This window comes from Lycorma delicatula, chromosome 9, assembly GCF_047948215.1.
Source record: "Lycorma delicatula isolate Av1 chromosome 9, ASM4794821v1, whole genome shotgun sequence".
Taxonomy (NCBI): Eukaryota; Metazoa; Arthropoda; class Insecta; order Hemiptera; family Fulgoridae; genus Lycorma; species Lycorma delicatula.
Window position 1 is genome coordinate 88,015,670 of NC_134463.1, and position 21,987 is coordinate 88,037,656.

At 28.6% G+C, this 21,987-nt stretch overlaps 1 protein-coding gene across 4 annotated transcripts in view; it reads right to left on the reverse strand.

Moving 5' to 3' along the window:
* Scp2 (Sarcoplasmic calcium-binding protein 2) overlaps positions 1-21,987 on the reverse strand; it is an 869,372-nt gene that overhangs the window by 788,926 nt on the left and 58,459 nt on the right. For 2 of the 4 annotated variants that reach the window (XM_075375998.1, XM_075376001.1), the window contains exon 1: positions 12,940-12,996. The exons of the other annotated variants lie outside the window; for them this stretch is intronic. The gene's annotated coding sequence lies outside the window, so the exon portion shown is untranslated. Of the gene's footprint in view, positions 1-12,939; positions 12,997-21,987 lie in introns of those variants that run through there. 4 annotated transcript variants of the gene reach the window in all.

The window sequence follows — 21,987 nt, forward strand, 5'->3', positions numbered from 1 at the left end:
GTGTTAGCTAATAATATAATAATTTTCCAATGCTATTCTACAATAAATTATCCTTAAATACTTACGTAGCATTATCAAACCAAAGAAACTAAATAGTCTTGAGTAAAGAGACGTTACGCGAATCACCGTTTACCATTAGAACAAATATTCAAATTAATTGCTGCAGATAATTGGCTACTTCAGTGTTCTACTACTACTACACTACTATATGTAACAGATGGGAAATTTTTTCACCGAATCCATCTTATCCTGAACGGATTTTTCCAGATTTTTACTTCCATGTACGAAGTAAATGAAATATTGTGATCGCGAAAAAAGTCACTTTTCAGATTTCAACGGAATATCGATTTTGACTACTTTCGACGTGACGTCTGTAGTACGTACGTATGTATCTCGCATAACTCAAAAACGATTAACCGTCATATATTGAAATTTTCGATTTAGGACTGTTTTAACATCTAGTTGTGCACCTCTCATTTTTATTGCAATAGACTGGACCAAAAGCGTCCAAAAAAGCCCAAAATCTAAAATATTTTGATTTTGAACTTTTTCGTAACTGCAGTACAGTAATAAGCTCTTATTGACAGCTTTTCAACGATATATCATAAGTGGTACTTATTTTCAATGGTTCCAGAGTCGTAGCTAAATAAAAGTTTAATAATGTAATACTATGTAAGGGAAGGCACATCGGTTCGAATCCGACTTCATTTCCTTCTTTTTAACTTTCTTATTTTTTAATTTACATATATTGATTTATTAATCTGTAAACGCCTTAGAACAGAAATAAATACACCATTTTTTTCAGTATATATTGCACAACATTTTAAGCAAAAACAAAAACTGATGTGTACACCACGTGACTCCCTTGTACGTCTATTAAATTGCATATACACATTTTTAAAAGTACATAAAATTTTATTCCATTAATAACTTCTGATGTTTTTCATATTTTTCATTGTTATTATTGAATTATTATATGTCGTAAAAATGTTTTTACAATCACAGGTTAATAATTAATAAATCAGTATATTTAAATTTTAAAAAAGTTAAAAGAAAGGAGATTAAGTCCGATTCGAACCGATGTGCCTTCGCCTTATATGATCCAAATATTTCATTAATTGCAGTAATACATTAAGATAAAGACCAAATTCAAATATTTTGGATTTTGGGCTTTTTTGGACATTTTTTGTCAAGTCGATTGCAATCAAAAGGAGAGGTGCACAACTAGATGGTATATCAGGCCTAAATTCAATATTTCAACATCCTACGGCTAATCGTTTGTGAGTTATGCGAGATACATACGTACGTACAGACGTCACGCCGAAACTAGTCAAAATGGATTCAGGGATGGTCAAAATGTATATTTCCGTAGAAATCGGAAAAATGAAATTTTTCGCGATCAGAATACTTCCTTTATTCGTACAAGGAAGTAAAAAGAAAAATAAGAATTTACGGGAATTACAAACTCAATGTGCTATTCAAAAAAGGTGGAAAGGAAAAATGCTAGGTTCTCAAAAAGTTGATGAAGGATCAGTACAGGCCCTACTGTTATTGTATATAATTAAATGTTAATGTAAGCAAACAATCAACTCGATGAGAAAAGCTGTTCTGGCAACATTAAACCATTATTGTTCCACTGACGCGGAGCCAAGGCAAATTAAGGGTCCTGAAGGGATTACTAGCTGGTGCGACACTTGTGCACTTTAGGTGGTGCCGCAGTTTGAAAAAAATTTCGCTCGCTAACCCCGCCTAGTTAATAATTAATCAAAACAGTAATAAAAAACTATTTAAACCATAACCCGAACGTTTGCTGCTTCTAATTATAGAAATAAATTAACCAAATTTAACCTACGCTCGCTTCACTCGCTAACCTCGACTAATTAGCAATAATATTTTGATTATTTAAATAGTAATAAATAATTGTAATAATTATTAAATTTAACTACTCAAGACATTACTGTGTTAATTAGTCAAGGTTAGCGAACGAAGCGAGCATAAGTTAAGTTTGGTTAAATTACATTAATAAAATAAATAAATATACATGGTAATATAATGATTATATCGGGTGATATTAACAATAACCCAAAAATTTGCAATTTAGTTCAGGTTAATACGTAAACCACTATGGTACCACATAAAGTGCACAAGTTCTGCTGGTGATTCTACAACTGTACGTTAACTTCAAATAAAGAACCTGATAGACATAAAAAAAGTGTCAGAACACCTAGTAATTTGAAGTATTAAAACATATTTCTCCTAAATATCAGAGGTTATATGACCCTGTTTTATTAAAAAAAGTGTGAATAGAGAGGTCAGATATAAAACATCAATGAAAGCCTACACATGTTTATTTGGCGTAAATTTGATAAAACTAGAAGTGTAAAAAAAAAAAAATGACTGAAAATGCAGTTTCACAAGCCGTAACAGTATAATTTTAGAAATGAAGCAGCCATAAGTGCCATGAAGACTGCCTCTTTTTCCTCTGGACATAATAATATAGTTTTAGCTAAAAGACGTGACAGAAGGCGAAAAATTAAAAGTGCGAATCTACTGTCACATGAGGTACAAAAAAGTAAAATACTATTGAAATTAATTATTACTAGGAAAGAAGAATTGAATGATGAAAAAGAAGGTTGTATATATTGACCAAAAGAATTTTAATATCAACTGAGAACATACAGGAAAGCTGTGTAGAAACACTGTTCAGTTTTAAGATGCGATTTCCGAAAAATGTTTTTTTTTTTTATACAAGGAAGGTCATAGCTTGAGTTCTATAGTAGATAGAATTTTTTTTTTTAATTTTCATACCTTCAAGTCTGACATATTTTTTTTCATTTTCTGTCTGACATATGGGCAAGCAATTAAACCAAACTGAACATTTTATTTTTTATTTGAAACCTGAAATAAAGAGTAATTTTTCTAATATTTCTTATAAATTTTTAATAAACTTTAAAATAATAACAATTAATTATGTACCGGTACTAAAGGTGGTTTTTACACATTCCGAAAACTTTTTCCCTGATTTTAAAACGCTAGAAACGTACATTTTGATAATTTTTTTTAGGTTACACATAAGTTTTTGATCTATGTTGTGTAGAGAAGTACCTTAAAATAATTCACATAAAATTAAATAAAAAATAAAATATCAAGGAAACGTTATCATTTTCGTTAATTTTTGAAAACTTTTTTTGAAAGTGAAAACTGACAAACAAAAACCGTTTATACACATCATAGAGCAAAACTTTCTGTTTTTTTTCGTTAAAGAATTAGAGTTTCTAGGATAAATCATGTTTGAGATAAAACGTTTCTCTTAAATGACGATTATTTACCCCCACCCTCAATTTTAGGGTTTGTAAATCGAACATGGATATGATATTTTGTATCATAATCCCCACTTAGATAGCAGTTCACCTTCAGACCAGAATAGCAAAAGAATCCCAAAAACTAAAAAAAAAAAAATTTAGGTTAACTGCCCCCTTAAAAAGAAGTTGCATTTTTTTCACATAATTTACTGCCATTCAGGTAGCTAAGAGACATTCTTATGGTGTTTGTTCTTCGCCAAACCCCTTTTATAGGCAGACCACCGTGAGTTGTAGCGTCTCGGTCATTCATCCGGAGGTCCAGACTTCGAATCCCGGTCAGGCATGGCATTTTCACACCCTAAGTAGGTGGTCCCAGTGGCTAAGAAAAAAAAAAGTGGTGGAGGTAAAAAAACGTTTCTTTTTGTTGTTTCTGGACTCAAATTTTCATTCTTGTATTAAATGATTTCATCAAATTAGTATGTCATTTTGGTTATGTATTTGTCAAGGTTGAGGAATAATAAGCTTATCTGTTCTGTTTTTTACTGTTTTTCTTGATATCCTCTGACTGGATTCACCGTTATCTTTTTGTTTTTTTTTTAAATGTTGATCGATAATTCTGAATATGAGACATTAATTTCAATTAATTTTTATTACAACTGATGAAGGATGTGTAGAAATACGATCACCATGGATCATGTATCTCAAAATTTACTTACTAAAATAATTTTTTACATCCGCTAGTTTATTTTTCTGATGAAGCTGGAAAACTTATCCGACTCTTTGTTTGCATTTTATTTATTAATTTTTTTACTCGTATAAATTTTTATATTAACTTTTGATAATTCGCCATGAATTAAATTATGATCGTTTAATCGTCAAAATGCGTATTTAGTTTTAGATTATAGTTATTCTAATTTTTATTTTGCGTATGGTTTCAATGATATTCCTTCAGAACCTAACAAATTTATAAGTTAGAATTTATTTCTATGAATGTACTTAGCATAAATCTTTAAATTCATTACGTATTACTTTATTGAATAATTATCAAATTTAATTTTTGTCCTTATTTTCATGATTATTTTTACTAAACATAATATTTTATTTTATAGCCATTTAATAATATTCATAATATAAGAAATTCAAATAATATAAATTAGCATACATATATTTCAATATTTAAATTAAATTTATTAATTTATTTTATAAAACGTTATCGTTTTCTTTTTTGTACAGAAGTCGCTCCTAACTTTTAACTACTTCTCTATTTTATTTTAAATTAGCAATTGGCATAAATTTACATATTTATTGATTAATTAAACAATTTTAAAAGTTTTTTTTTTTTAAATTCTCACGATTATTTTTAATAAATTATAGTCGTTCTTTTTTATGCTTGCAAAGTATTGTTACGTAACATTATATGAAATATAATAATTTAAGGAAATGAAACCTAAATCAACATCATGTATTGTAAAAAGATTTCTATTGTCCCTACCGATACTGTGTATTGCATATATTATATATCGGGTCTGAAAGGTTTAAGACGAGATGTCTCGATTTTTTATGATTTTATTAATGGTGCTGCATATCTTGTGCAGAAACTCACATGCCCTTCAAAAGATCATACAACATCATTTAACGTGACACATTCTTATAGAATATCAGAATTTCCACTGCCCACCTACCCGCCGGACGGCGAAAAAACGATTTTTTTGTATCTAAAAAGTTTTTTTCAATATCATGGCACCACCGCAAAAAGCAGCTGCGTTGATTGCAACAAGATTTATTTCAATCGGATAATTAAGGAAAACGTTGTAGGCAAACAAACATTAAAAAAATATTTTTTATAATATTATAAATTTTTTGAAGTAAAAATCATACTCGATTTTTATGATATTTTATCTATTTGATGCCCTAATAAATAAAGAAAGATTTTATGCTATCTGAAATAAGACACAATAAATCTTGAAATTGCCGAAACCAATCTTAAGATAACAATTAATCCATACTATTCTTACTGATGAAAATAAGGTGTGAAGTGGTTTCCCACTTCCTTCTTCATAGAACCAAGCACACCACTTAAAGCTTATATGCCAAATCTACCGAAATGCAGGAAAAGTTCAGTACATCAAATATGAGAACTTTTTTCACTGCAGGAACTGATGTATAATTTCTCTTTACAGTAATAATATTCAACTACAGTATCTCTAAATGTTAGGTTTTTATATGCACCGGGAGAAATACTCTCGTAACTTAAAAATGAATTAATATTATCATTCTATGAAGAAACAATGCATTGATTTTATTCAGCAAGGCATTCTCGACTTGATTAGTTTTAAAAAACCGAGATTTTCAGACTTACCTTAAAAAAAAATTAAAATTACCATACACCTAAATAATTATTGTACCATTAAAACGGATTTTTTTGATATTATTTCATAAAGATCATTATTATTGTTCTACAGTTAAAGAGATGCCGCTCTTTCTGGCATCGTCCGATAAAAGTATTCTACATTTACTTTAAATTTAAAATAAATTCTGTTAGCATATTTTAACAATTATGTACTTATGGTATGTACTTTATAATTATGTACTTATTTTATATATTTATTTATGTATATATTTCTTTAAAATAAAAACAATTCAAAAAATATTAGGGTTTTTTAAAAGAAACGAAAAATGAAATATTGAGTTTATATAAATAATTAGATTAAATTCAAAATTTAATTAACAAATAACGATAAATTTAACTAAATTATTAATTAAAAAACGCTTAAATTGGATATATATATATATATATATATATATATATATATATATATATAATACCATAAATTTCCTTGGGAAATTTTATTTTTTATACATTAATAACATATTTTCATACTACCGGTAATAACCGATTAATATACCTTATTACACATTAAAATTAATATTTAAAAATTGAAGCCGTTATTTTAACCATTAAATGCAGCGGAGTACAATTTATTTTATACTTAATTTTTATAATTAAAACAGCTAAAATATTATCTACTATATCTTCCTCAACTTTCTTTGCAATTATATAAAGCTTTTCCTCGCAATTAACGAAAATTTAATTATTTTTTAACCTAACGACATTTTATTTAAAGAAAAAATATTTGCAGTAAAAATATTTAAAAAAAAAAATACTGTACAAAATATGTTAAAAAAATTAAAAAATTTAAGCAGTAAAATGAGCCTAAAAGTGGATTTTCTAGATTCGAACCTCGACTACTTTCCCGAAAATCTTCGTTTAGTATGTGAGGAGCAGGGGAAAGATTCCATCAAGACATGAAAGTGATGTAGAGATACCAAGGGAGTTGAAACGTGATCATGATAGCTGAATAATGTTAGATATTATAATAAACGGACGACCCGCTGCGAGACCACAAAAGAAAAAATACCAAAAGAAGCATCGAAACAAAAAGAAAGAAGAAGGACTTGGAAGGACATAATTTTACTGTGTTTTCACACACAGTATTTAAAATCCTTAAATATTCAAATATTTTAAATTTTATTTAAAACTAATAATATGATTTTTTTTAAATCGCAAAAAAATTAATTTTTGAGATAAAAAAAATTTTCGTAAGATAAGAAATAATTTTAAAATAGCAATTCCCAATTGAAATATTTTATTCTAATAAAATTATAAATTACTATTTAAAAGATGTTTAAATCTAACCCTTAGAAATTGCTCAAATAAGGTCTCGTTTTGAAAAAATTTTAAACCGATTATTTAAAAAAGGTAAAAACGGAGGAAAATTTATAAAATTAATTTTTTTTTTCGGATAAGGAATAATATTTTTAATGATATAATTTCATATGATAAAAAATATACAATATTAGGGAAAATTAGTAAAATTAATTTTTCTAATAACATACATTTTCAGAAAAAAAGTTATTTTAAATAATTGATATTAGATTTCTGTACGATCATAAGATATAAGAGTAACAAAACAACGGTGATAAATTAAAATTTAACAATAATCATAAAAAGATTTTAATAAATTTGTATGTGAGTAAATAAATATAATTCAAATTTTTATTTAGTTTAACTCTAGTTGTCTTCTTCCACGCACGTGTAAGAACTCATAAATAATACATCCAATAAAATCACACACGTTATTTCTATTTTCGTTCATACATATATATATAATCAAATTAAATGATATTCATCAAATTACCAATATTTTGAACCACCGATTGAAAAAATAATAATTCCTAAATACATTGTTTCAAATTTTATTTGAACTCGTTGAAAATTTTTTAATGAAATAAATTTTGAGTGTAAATAAAAATTTTTTTAACGAGAGAGAGAAAGGACGAGATAAGTTGTTTAGGAACATTTTACCTAAAAGTTATTTCGAATATTAACTTATTTAAATTCTTTCTTCTGAAATATTTTGAAAAATTCACCCAAACAATATAAACATAATATCTATTAAATCCGAGTGGAATACGTTAATTTTCAAGAAAAAATTTATTTTCTTTTTTAAGGAACCTTTTTCAGATTCTAGGATTTGATAATGATTTTTTGTAAAAAGCATCCTGACTAAGTACATGTTCATTTTCTTAATTTTTACTTTGCAATTCGTTCAACTAGTGAACAATAACCAACCCCCATGGACCAATGAGATGAGGATGATATGTATGACATGTAAATGAGGTGTAGTCTTGTGTACAGATTCAGGCCGACCAATCCTGAGACGTGTGGTTAATTGATTCCCAACCACCAAAGTATACCGGTATCCACTATCTAGAATTCAAATCCGTATAATAGCAACTAGGTTTTATTAGAATTCGAATCTCAGAAACTTCGATTTCGAAAATCAGCTGTTAAACAACTGATTTGCGACAACGAATTAACCACTAGCCCGGTGAACTAGATACATATTTAAAAATATTTTTCGTTAAGATACTGGGGGACTTAACTTCCAGTAAATATTTAAATCTAAGATTATATGTACCATAATTAAAATAAATAAATTAATTTAAAAGATTTAATTAAAATTGGCTTATTTGATGAACCAACTTGATATACTGGCTAGAATGACGTATAAAAAGACAAAAAATCTTTTTGTCGTGGTGAAGGGTGATATAACCATCAGTAAATACATATTTTTTTCCTAATGATACGTTAGGAAAAACACCCCACAACCTAATGATTTTTTTTTTTTGGGGGGGGGAAAAATATTTACAATTCATCATCGCCCGGAAAACAAAGATTAAATATAAAATCTAACAACAAAATATAAAAACAAAAAAAAACTTAACCTAGGAATTTAAAAAACAAAATTAAAACTTACTAAAATATTAAAAAACAAAGAACATATAAAAATTTTAAACTAAAATATTTCACACAAACACATACAACTATCACAGGCAACATACTAAAAAATTAATTAAAACTACTATCACAGGTAAAAAACTTAAAAGATATATATATATATATATATATATATATATATATATATATATATTAAAAGATATCTAACATACTAATATTTCTAAGAAATAAAAATACCCGATCCAAAATATCTTTATCGTTGCCGAGGATTCGACGAATGTTGCTAGGCAATTTAAATTTACGACGCAAGACCGCATAACGCATGCACAATCCACAATGATGCGGCACACACTCAAGCGGCAGTTGCATCGTATGCATATTGGTGCGTTTACTGCTTACATTAGATAACCCCGTGAGTAGCTCTCGTATGTCCTACCCGCAATCGGCAGAGGACCACTTCCTCACGACGAGCTTTTCTGCATGAGGAGTCCCATGGCAACACAGAATTCCTAATGTGCCGGAGTTTGTTATCAACGGTAGCCGTCCAGTCCCCTTGCCACTTTGCTCGAAGAGACTGTTTTATACAATTAATAAAGTCAGAAGTAGCAACACGAGTGGTGAAAGGAGATTGATTGCATGCGTCTTTAGCAACGGAATCTGCACGTTCATTACCTGGAATTCCCACGTAGCTAGAAATCCAACAGAAACTCACTTATGTGTTGCGACCGTTCAATTCAGCGATTGCGTTATAGATTTCAGTAAACAAAGGATGTCGAGAGTAAAAATCTTCTAAAGCTTGGAGTGCACTACACGAGTCGCTAAAAATAAGGATATGGCGGTATTTTGGGTTAAACATGGTATTATAGGACGATGTATTGTATGTAAATTAGGTGTAGTCTTGAATACAGCCAAACCATTCCAAGGCTTTGATTAATTGAAACCCAACTACCAAAGTACACCAATATCCATTTCTTTAGTATTCAAATCCGTATAAAAGCAATTAACTTTAAAATAAATAAATTCATTCAAAAAGTTTAATTAAAATTTTTTCATCCGATGAACTAATTTTATTCATTGGATAGAGTTATCTATGAAAAGACAGAAATCAATATAAGATGCTAATTTACTTTCAGTATAGGAAAAATAAAAGAATTCGTTTTAATAAATCAAATATTTGAACAGAAATATTCATATAGATATCATCTAACTATTTCACTGTGGAGTTGGAAAAGGTAATAAAAGTACGTTTTTGCAAATAAATTGAAAAACAATTCATATCGTTTTTATAAGTAAATATCGACGTATACTTTTTTTGTTTATCTTTAAAGTTATGCTTATTTTTTTAAACTATATACTGTATTTAAAAAATTAATTATTTTTATTCCATTAAATATATTAATGGAATAAAAGTTTCTCCTCAAACTTTTAAGAAATAGACTAATGTAAATAGTTTGATCGACCTTAAAATCATTTTAAAATCCTCAAAAACCAGGAACATTTATGAATTTAAAAAGGATCCCGATTAATTCTCCATATAAAAACTTTTTTTTTTTTTAAATTAAATTCAAATTGACATTTTGACGATTATAATTATTTTCTGGGGTACAAATCATCCTAGTAAAATTTAGTTTATTTTTATACGGATTTGAATATTAGACAGTGGGTACCGGTGTACATTAGTGGTTGTTGTTTAATTAACCACACGTCTCAAGAATGGTCATCCTGAATCTGTTGTGCATGACTATATATCTCATTTACATGTCATACATATCATCCTCATCTCATTAGACCGTGGTGGTTGCTTATTGTTCACTAATTAAATAAATTGCAACGTACACATTAGGAATAACAATTGTTATTATAATTATGAAGATTGAAATAATTTTGAAAGCTTACGTAAAAACTGTTAAAATTTTTTAAACAATATATTTTATTTATATTTTAATTATTTATTTATAAAGAGTGACAAAAAAAGTTTTTTCGTCAAATTATAACAAATTAATATATTTCTATTTTTTATCTGAAATGTTCTTTCTCATAAAAATATATCAAGTTTTTATTAAAAATTAGCAGACTTTACTAAAATTCTTAAACAAATAATTTGTATATTATAAATAATATACAAGAATTAAATAATATACAAGGTCTCAAGAATTCGAAGTAACCAGACTTTTTTAGACATATTTTTAACAATAACATATTTAGAACAATGTATAAAAATTGTAATTAAAGAAGGTTAATAATTTTTAATTTAAGCCGAATAAATTTCTATTTTAAAGATTTTTAACTATGAAAAATCTGCAGAGATATTTAATGTAGTCAAGAAAAAATGATAATTTATACAACTTTTTTTTGGATCAATAAGTTTGTGTTTGAAAGTAAAAAAAGGGAATTTAAGAATAATTTTAAAATCTTGTAAAATTTCTCGTTCAAAAAATAATATATTCCAAAAAATTGGCATAAAACTACTTTGGCTTCCCCCTTTTCTTATCATTCCTCCTTCAAAAAAATATAGGATAAAATAATTTTTAAACATTTTTTTTCAGTGAAATCTTTTTTATGTAAATTTTTATACACTTCATAATTTTTATTTTTTATAATCAATTTCTCCTGCCTATACAGTATTGTAAAAAAAAATTACGTAAAAAAAAATAAATCATGTTATTCTAAACAATTTACGTAAAATTATCAACTTTTTAAACAGTATATATAGATTTGTTATTAAAAAAACAATAAAATTTAATATTTTCTTTTTTCAGAAGAACAGTTGATTAAAAACTACATTTATTAACGTGAAATCTGAAATATATATATATATATAATATTTTAATTAAAATTTGCATTAACATATATATAAAACGTTTTGAATCACAAACGATTTTAATTCCACCGATATTATATTCAATAATCATATACTACTCACAAACACAAAGGAATTTATTTATTCGAAATAGTTGCGGAATCCAGCATATAACGGAGATTTCTAATATAGTCAACTTTAGAAAATCGGGTTTACCTCCAACGGATTAACTGTATAGCTATTTACTTAGTATAAAGGATAACATTTTCAATTTACTCGACACAAAACGTATTTTTGTAGTAAAATTGAACTGTTATTTTTAAAAATAGAAGCTAGAATACATTTAAAAAATAACTGCGCATTATTTTTATACAAAGCGCGTGCGCAAATATATCTAGTATACATTAATAATAAAAGATATAAAATTAAAAAAATAAAATAAATTGGTAATTTTTTATAAATTAAATAGGTTTTCATTTTGAAAAAATATCGTTAAAACTTTATTTCTTTCAATAAATTTAAATATATTTTTGGAACTAGGATCCATGGTAAAGCTTGAGTCCATTTTGTAACCCATAGCCCACGATAAAACGAAGGCTAAATAAGATATTACAACTAAGATTGTTTTTAATAAATTTTAAAAATGTGAATTTATAAATATTTTATAGATTAATAAGGTAATATAACTGATTTACCAAAAATTGTATAACAAAAGAAATCTTCAAGTAAAAATTAATAATATAAATATTAATCTTTATTTAAATTTCAAAAATAATAATAAATATTTTCAAAAAGTTAAAATAATTTATTCTATTATAAAATTAATATTGTTAGATTTTTAATTTACTCACTATATATATAATTTTATTAAAACTTTATTTGTACGAAATATTTCATTTAGGGAATTACCTTAAAAAAAGGCATATATATATATATATATATATATATATATATATATATATATATAGTAAAAATAATCGTAAATATAGACAATTTCACTGTGATCAACACGAGTGCTTTAATTACGATTTATTTTATAAACTGTAAACTTAATACAAGAAATAAATTTAAATAACATACAGAATATCCATCAAGTTTAAAATTTAATTAATTTTTAATATGACTTTTATTTCGTTAATTTTCTATAAATTAAATTTTAATTTTAAAAACAAAGATATAAACCTTCTTCTTTTTTGTAAATGCTTTTTTTTGACTAAATATCTTTGAAGTAAAATAACAAAACTTTTTTCATGAACTTACAGATTTCTTTTATTATAATTTACTTTTATACACATGAATTTTTTTTAATAATTAAAAAAAAATATTTTAAGATGATGAGAATAAATTTCTATCATGTTTTTTTTTTATTAAAATTTTTATCAAATAAATTATTTCATTTTAAGTTTAAAATAAGTTTTTCAAATATTGCCCCATCCAAACTTGTTTTTTTTTTATTTTATTTAACTTTCATAATAAAATTAAATGTTTGAATATTTTTTTTTTAAATATACATATATATATATTTTTCACCTTACCTATTTACCCCTTTGGTTTGCGGAGATAAGAGCATACGCTGAGTTCGCAAAGCAAATGATAGCGCTACACAGTTTTGCTAAACCATCACTACTTCTGTTACGATCAAAATTTCCCTTCTTCTCTAAAAACTTCCCTGCGTAGCTTATATTCTTAATATTAATAATATCATAATATATTTTATTAAAATTTTTGTTTTTATAAATTACATTCATTTTATAATAATTTAAAATAGTTTAAACGAATAAAATATACAAAAATTATTATTTAACAATCGATTTCAAAACGAAGTGGCGGTGGCGGTGAATCTTACGAATTTTTTTGTCTTTTTGATGAAATTTAGATATATATCAACAAGGCCTATTTTAATTTCGTAAAAACAGAATTAGTAACAAAAAAAAAATAATAGCAGTATTAGCAATTTTTAATGAATCAATCTAATTTAACTATTACTAATAAATGGCCGACCAATCGTTGAATTGGTTATCAAGTTGGCTTCTGCATCAACTAGTTCGGGTTCAAGCCTTACAATGTTCTGACTTTTTCAGCTACCAATCATTAAATACGCTACAATGCATGTATATGTACAAGACAAACGTATCAGTAAAAAATTATTTAATCACTTTAAATTCAGTAAAATATACTTGTACAGAAAAATTAAATGTAAAATAAATTTAAAAAAAAAAAAACAATTATTTTTAATTTCACTTGATTTTTCATTTTTAATTCTTGTATTTCTGAAATTAAAGTAAAACCATTAACTTTTTTAAAATTGAAAACAAAATGTTCATTTCATTCTTTTTACGATTAATTCACCATTATAAGTTAAATGTTGTACGTGAGAATGTGGAATTTTGCAGCATATGAAAATGTCATCCGAGGACTTTCCGATGAAAGGTTGGGACGCTATCACCCGCCACGGAGGTCAGCATTAAAAATACCTTAAGATCCTTACCCGACTCCTGACAGAGCCGGCCCTGGTCGGTAGGTAATGTAAGTGACTGCCTACGGCGGCAAAATTTAGGAGCGGCAAAACCGCCTGAACTACAGCGCAAAAAAAAATAAACACAGCCCACAAACATATACTTCGATTACTTGAATCTAGAAAATAATGTTATTTACTATTTAGTAGTACAATAATATTATTATTGTATTAGCTTTGTTTATTGTTTTAGAATTATATTTAAATTATCTCTGAAAATAATATGAAGTATTGTGATCGCAAAAAATTTCGGTTTTCACTTTTCAACGGAAATATCAATTTTGACCATCCCTGAATCCACTTTGACTATTTTCGGCGTGACCTCTGTACGTACGTATTTAGCTCGCATAACACAAAAACAATTAGCCGTAGAATGTTGAAATTTTGAATTTAGGACTTTTCTAACATCTAGCTGTGCACCACCCTTTTTGATTGCAATCGACTTGACCAAAGATTTTTAAAAAAAAAAGCCCAAACTCAAAGGAATTTGAATTTTGAATTTTATCTTAACTGCAGTAATAAGCCATAATTGAGAGCTTTTCAACAATATATCACAAGTGGTCTTTATTTTAATTGATTCCAGAGTTATAGCCAGATAACATTTTAATTAATGAAATATATGGATCTTACAAGGGGGTAGGAAGACACATCGGTTTAAATTCGATGTGTCCTTTCCTTTTTAATTTCTTTTTTTAACTTTTTTTTTAATTTAAATATATTGATTTATTAATAGTTATTAACCTCTGATTGTAAAAAAAAACTTTTACAATAAATTCAATAAGAACAATATGAAAAAAATCAGAAGTTATTAGTGAAATAAAATTTTACGTATTTTTCATTTTAAATAAATGTGTATATGTAATTTAATACGCATAGAAGGAATGGGGTGTCCACATCAAATTTTTTGAAGCTTGGGGAGGTGGCATTGTTTGGGTTTGCCTACGGCAGTAAAAACGCTAGGGCTGGCTCTGCTCCTGATCAGTAAATAAGGTGCTCCCATCTGATAAAATCCCTCCTACAATTTCGAGTGACATGAGTAGAATGGAGACCAGTGCCTTGAGCTTTCCTATGATAGGATTCTTTGCCTCGTATCGTGGAGATTTTGAAATTACATCACGCATTTCCAACACCCATCCTTTTCCTTTTCCTTGATCCCTTCGTTCCCATTTCTGGGGTTTATTTTGTGGTCAGAACCTACTGAGGATGCCAAGATCTGAAGAGCCAATCCTGAGTAGGCTACCTGTTTACCGAATACGGTTGCCTATTCCTTGTCTTAAGGGTACACAATAAATATGAAGGTTGAAATGCCCACAGGTAAAACTGGGATACTTTTTTCAAATAAAAAATAAAAAGCTTTTTAAAATTCAAAAATATATTTCATCGATTTCATATAAGTATATATTTTTATCATTTCCGAAATAAATGTATATCAGTGATAGTATATATATATATATATATATATATATATATATATATATATATATATATATATATATATATATATATAGTTATATATATATAATATATATATATAGTTATATATATATATATTTATATATATATTTATTTATTTATTTATTCGGGTTATTCACGTACCTGATTTTTCTTAAATATTCAAAAATCAAATATTCAATCAAAATAAATATTACTCACTGAACGTATTTTAATTTAAACCTATGTAATTTTTTTTTTTGCATAAATCAAGCACTATTTTTAGATAAAAAAGTTGGTCAATAAAGTGAATTATAATTGTTACAAAAAAAAAATCCCACTTATATATGTCATCATAAAGACCGATATCTGTCAAATGTCGATATTCTCCGATGAATATCGTCGACACATACTAAATACGTTAGTGAAAGACCAAAATATTTTCTTATTCAGACCTTCGCCGGCATATGTTGACAACCACAGTTAAATTCTAGTGGGGGCCGAAACGATGACTAGAAATTAAAAGAAAAGATCACCCAATACCAATCTCTTAGTTAAATAAATTACGAGAAACCCTCGTAAAAAAAGGAAATATAAATTTAGGCCAAATATAAACTACGCTCGCTAACCCCGTCCAATCAACGTTAAATATACAAATTAAATGTTTTATTCTCCAACATTGAAGGCGATTAATTAAATTCACCGCATTTATAAAAAAAAAGTTTAATCAAATTTACAGAATTTTATAAAGTAAAAGAGCCAATCAGGAAATGCAGAATACATTAACTGTGTGAATAAACGATATCAATACAACTAAATGGTCAGATGGTCTTTTTACTTAGCAAAGTACAAATTAAATTGAATTAAAAAATACAGTTTTTAAACTTAGGTGATTTAGAAAAAAAAAGTAAAAAAAACAATGTTTAAACAAAAAGGAATTGCAATTTTTTTTTGTGAAAGTTTATGAGGTAAGTTTTACCTCAACAGAAGATAGCAATACAAATTAGATTGCATAATGTAACCCACAATTGTATTTTAAAAATAAAATGTACTCAATTTTTTTTTAAATAGATTTTTAATTGAATTTCTCTAAATAATAATTGTTTTAATTTAAAACAGGTGTAAGGAAAAATCGTTTGAGAAAACAGTTTTCGAAATACAGCTTCAGTTTGTAAATACCGGTGGAGAATATAAGGACTACACTGCCAACTTTTTTTAATAAAAAATCTATTATATTTATATAACGAAAAAATTAATATCAGTGTTTAAATTTTTTAAGAATACATGGATTTAACAGAATTTAAAGATTTTGAATTTTAATGAATAAGCTATTAAATTGTTATTCTGAATAATTTCGGATACACCTGAATTTAAAGAAAAATTGAAAATGTTAATATTTAATAATTACTAAAGACTCCGTACTTTTTATTATTCTAGAGAATCCAAACATAAAAAAACCACACCATTTTATATTATTATTTCGTAATATAAAATTTATGCTTTCTATAAATTTATTTTCATAAATATCAACTAGCTTTATGTTTGTATTCTACCGAAAAAAGATTACAATCAGATATAATAAGCGGTAAAACATTATTTTTTTATCGTTCAAAATTTTATGAAAATTAAATTATGCTATGTTTCGTTTGATTATTTTGCCCTAATTATGCTATTATTAATTATGATAATAATTATTATTATTAGTAAAATGATATTAAGTCAAAAAACGACAAACCACCGTTCTTAACTTCGGGAAAACCGACTCTCCCGATACATCTTTGAAATTCTACGTATATTAAATAGTAGTAAAGCCAAAAAATAGACTTTTTTATACGGCTGTATTATAACGTTTGAACTACGCGGCTTGAACCTGTATCATGATGAGGGTCATTAGTAAACAGATTTTAATTATGTTAGTGGTGTTCAACCAATCATAAGACTACTCTTTTTTTCAACCACTGTAATCAGAAGCGGATACTGTTTAATGTATCAGCTGATTTTTTCCCCCTTGTTTTTAATCAATTTAGTAAATAGCAAGCAGTAGTTAATTTGAAAATACACCAATAGGTTACTAATTTTCTATAATACACTAATTATCCTTTTGTTAATTATGTCGGATTCTGAGGAAGAAATGTCTTTAACACCGATCGATATTAAAAAGAAAATGCAGAAATTATGACTAATAACCTTTTTTTTCCCCTGGGTCAGATCGACTGATTGTTATTTCACAACCCAGGGAATGTCCGTTATAATCTAACGGGCCTCCCCGCTTACCGGCTTAATATCCGGCATGGCAGGACGGCTCTTTTGAGATTTTTTACTTAAATTGATGATCTCACGTCATACCTTGATCTATCGCAACGTGTGTCATAACATTTCTTTTATTTTTATTTTTACCTACGCTCCCTTGGAGTCCGCAGCGGATCACTGAAATCGGCACACCTCAGCATGCCGACTCTCACCGCTGGGGCTGTCCACCCTTCCCTATTCCAAACTAATAGCCCTGCAGACTTTCAACTTCATCCTTAGTCTTTAAGATTCTTTGGATATAGCCTGTTACTTCATTCCATTTATCAATGCTTTGTAACATGTACGTGATTATCCCTCCAGTGCTTTTTTCAACAAAACCAGAATCGTTCTGTATTGGTCCCATCTATTACAATCTATGAATGTGTGTTCCGCATCATCATCACGTCTGCAGTACAAACAGGCCGGCTCCTGCCTTCTGCCTATCCTGTATAGGTAATTGTTAAAATTTCCATGTCCTGTATAATACTGCGTCATGTGATAATCCATATCCCCGTGTCTCCTGCTGAGCCAAGCTTGTAGATCTGGTATCAGCTCTTTAGTTCTCCTTGCCGGTCCATCCTGACTTCATCTATCTTTCCAACTATTCAAAAGTCTGCTTCTGGCATCTTGCTCTGATAGTCCGTTATTTCTGTCTACTCTATATTTGGCCATCAAGTCGATTGGAGGTGTACCGGAGAGCACGCATAACGCCTCGTACGACACCGTTCTATACGCCGAGACAACGCCTATTATACGTACCCTTATTATGCGTACCAGCCATTTTTTTGTAATTCCTCTTGTATTCTATCGAAGGCCACCAAACCGATACAGCGTACAGGACATTCTAAAACAATGTATTATATCATTGATATTATTGGTATTATTGATAAATCAATAATACCAATATTTTTTCAGCCGTAAAAAAATAGGCTCTCTATAATGCACATTTAGCTACACGCTCTTGCTAAGTTTACAATCGCCAATGCTTGTGTCGTAACTTACTTCACACTCATGTATTAATGGCTATCATTATAGCTCGTTGCATAATTTACTCTTAGTGATTTATTTAATTGCAACAGATAAGTAAGTAATTCATAAGTAAGTTTTTACCTTAACAAACTTACTGTTTGTTTAAATACAGAGTGAGCAACATAAAACCGAGCTCATAATGAAACCGCTACCCAACACTATTTATGAAAGACTTTCAAACAACTAGCGCGACTAGTGGATGTATATGTTACTACTAATTGTTGCTGCCGTTTGTCAGGTGGTTTCGTGACAGTGCAGTATACGTTTTGTTGCAGTGCAGTTATGTCCGTGTAAAATACCTTATTCAATCCAGGAGAGGATATCTATAGTTGAGGCCTATATTCGTTCTGGATCGTTTGAAGAATGACGTCGAGAATTCGTAGAAAAATTTCCGAATGCATGTATCCCAGCGAAGAGTAGCATACACGATTTAGTTAAAAAATGGCGTACAACAGGTTCGGTTTCAAATGCAAAACGAAATCTTCCGTTAGGACTCGACAGGCCATCGCCGATATTGAAAGGAGAATTAATGCCGGTCCATAAAAATCACTACGCAAGTTATTCCAATAATCTGGTGTAAAATACACATCTTGTCATAAAATTCTTCATGAAATACAATTGAAACCATACCGCATTACAACTGTGTAACAACTGAAGGAGACACATAACGAGCTGTCAGCAGAGGACAATGGTCTCCACGTTCCCCAGAGTTGCCTACTTGCGATTTTTTCGGTTGGGGCTACTTAAAGGAGAGAGTTTATGCATCTAATCCCCGTAATATTGATGAACCGAAGGTGAACATTCAACGAGAAATCAACGCAATTGACAACAACGTATTGCGTCAGACGACTCTCAACATGATTAGTCGAGCACAAAAGTGCATCGATGCCCATGAAGGTCATTTTGAACACCTTTTGCCAACAATAAGGTAAATAAATTCAACATTTAAATTAGATTTTATATATATTTTTTTTTTTTAATTTATACGTATCATTCATAAAACCTCATTCCAACTTAACCTACTGGTTCTGCAGCGGTTACGTTACGGATTCGGTTTTATTTTGCTAACTCTCTATACACATATATCCGAGTAATTAAAAAAACTTCACTACATTAAAAGCATATAAAAAATTATTTAGAAAACTTACAGATTCGGTTGAGGTATCATTTCATAGCAAAACATATCAAGTGTTAACTCAGAAGATCTTTAGTACCGAATTCGGCCATCAGCGCTGTCACCAGTATTGTTAAAATTGGATCATTTACAGGTGCGGAACGTGTTCGCTGTATGTTTTGGTTTAAAGATTTGCAGTCAGCAGCTTCACTTCAACGTAATTTTCGTAGAGAGAACGGTACAGAACATCCTAGGTAGGCAAACAATTTACTCTTAGCACCAAATTTTCGTTGAGACAGGTTGTTCTATTAAACACACAAAATTACCAGGACGTCCACGCGTCCCTGAAGCTGCTGTAGAACAACTCAGAGAAAGCTTTGTACGTAGTCCGAAGAAATCAACTCGACGTGCGTCAGGACTGGGATTCCAAAAATGGTTGGCGCGTGTTACGTAACCGACTGCACTTGAAGCCGTACAAATTAACCGTAGTTCCACGCTTTACAGATGACAACAAAGTTTCTCGGCTGCAGTTTTGTGTGGAAAAGATGGATAGAACTGCAGACAACGAAACATTTTTAGACGATGTAATTCTAAGTGATGAGTCAACGTTTCATGCACGTTTCTTGCAACATCAGTGGCAAGATGAATATCCACAACTGCCGGAATATGGGATAGCGAAAATCATCATGAAACTTTGCAGCACCTTCTTGATAGCCCTAAGGTCAATGTTGTTCGTGCTCTAAGCAAACAAAGACTGTAAGATCCGTTCTTCTTCCAGGAGGCAACCGTAAATGGTATTTCTTTGTCTTTTCATGCTACAAAATTTTTCTAATTCCTCAGTTAGACGATGATGATCAAGATGAACGCCATTACTACCAGCAAGACGGGACACCACTTCACTACGCCATCACCTCACTACCTCCTAGAAGTCCCAAATTTTCTTGATACTCGATTCCTAGGTCGGTAGATTGGTCGTGAAGGTTCAATTACATGGCTACCTCGCTCCCCAGATTTAATCCTCACTATATTTTTTTCTTGTAGAGTTTCATTAAAGATTAGGTTTATATACCAACTTTTTCTGCTGATCTAGTTGAACTAAGACTTCGAATTAACGCCGCAGCTACACAGGTAACGCCCGACTTGCTGGCTAGTCTAGAATGATTTCGACTTTAGGAGGAATGTATGTCGTATTACAAACGGAATCTGTATCGAACCAATGTGAATGTTGAGTTATAAACTCGATTGTGAATGTTGGGATTTTCTATGAAATGAGACTTCAACCGAATCTATAAGCTATCTAAATATATTGTTATATGCTTTTAAATTTGTGAAGTCCTTTTTGAACCACCTGCTATTCCGAACTAAGAGAACTATCACAGTTAGGAACTCAAACAAGGAAAATTAAAAACAAATGTTATATAAACATACAAACGGGAAATGCTTTGTTTATATCACATTGTATCAATTAATTATCTTGTATTTATTATTACATTGTGTTATTGTGAAGTATAACTAGACAATAAAAATATTTATTCAGTTTATAAAAAAGAAAATTAAATATAAAGTGAAATAATAACAACTTACTACATTTATTCGGAATAACGCTATAATAACTGTTCGAATAGTGTAAAACAGAATTATAATTTAACATAAACACAGGTCACTTCTTTACAAATTATATAAATTATTGTCATTTTAGTTAATATTATATTATTTTTCATTCACACAATACAAACTGATTAGTAATGATTCTCACAATTTCTTTTTGAGATATAATAACGCTTAGCATTCCCATACTTTATTTATAAATTTGGACCGCTTTTTTTGTTACACATAATAATTGGAAATGTTTCTACATTTAACTTACGTTTCATTTATTTTACTGACAATTATAGTAAAAAAAACTAACTTATAGACTATCATTAAGAGTTTAATCGTCTGATTTACTATCTAAATAAATTACTAGCTGTTGCTCACGACTTCTCTAGCGTAGATTTTGTTTAGGCTTTGTATATAGAATACGTTTAAAAAAAAATATATATATTTATTAGATTTTGTTAAAATTCTGTAATGATTTAAAGGTTGATGTTTTAGTGGGCATATCGGGAAACTGGTATTTCCTTGACGAGGATTTTGGTTAAGTGAAATTATTTTTTAGTGGTTGGTTTTAATCTGTGAATTTTCATATACTGTAGACTTTGTTGA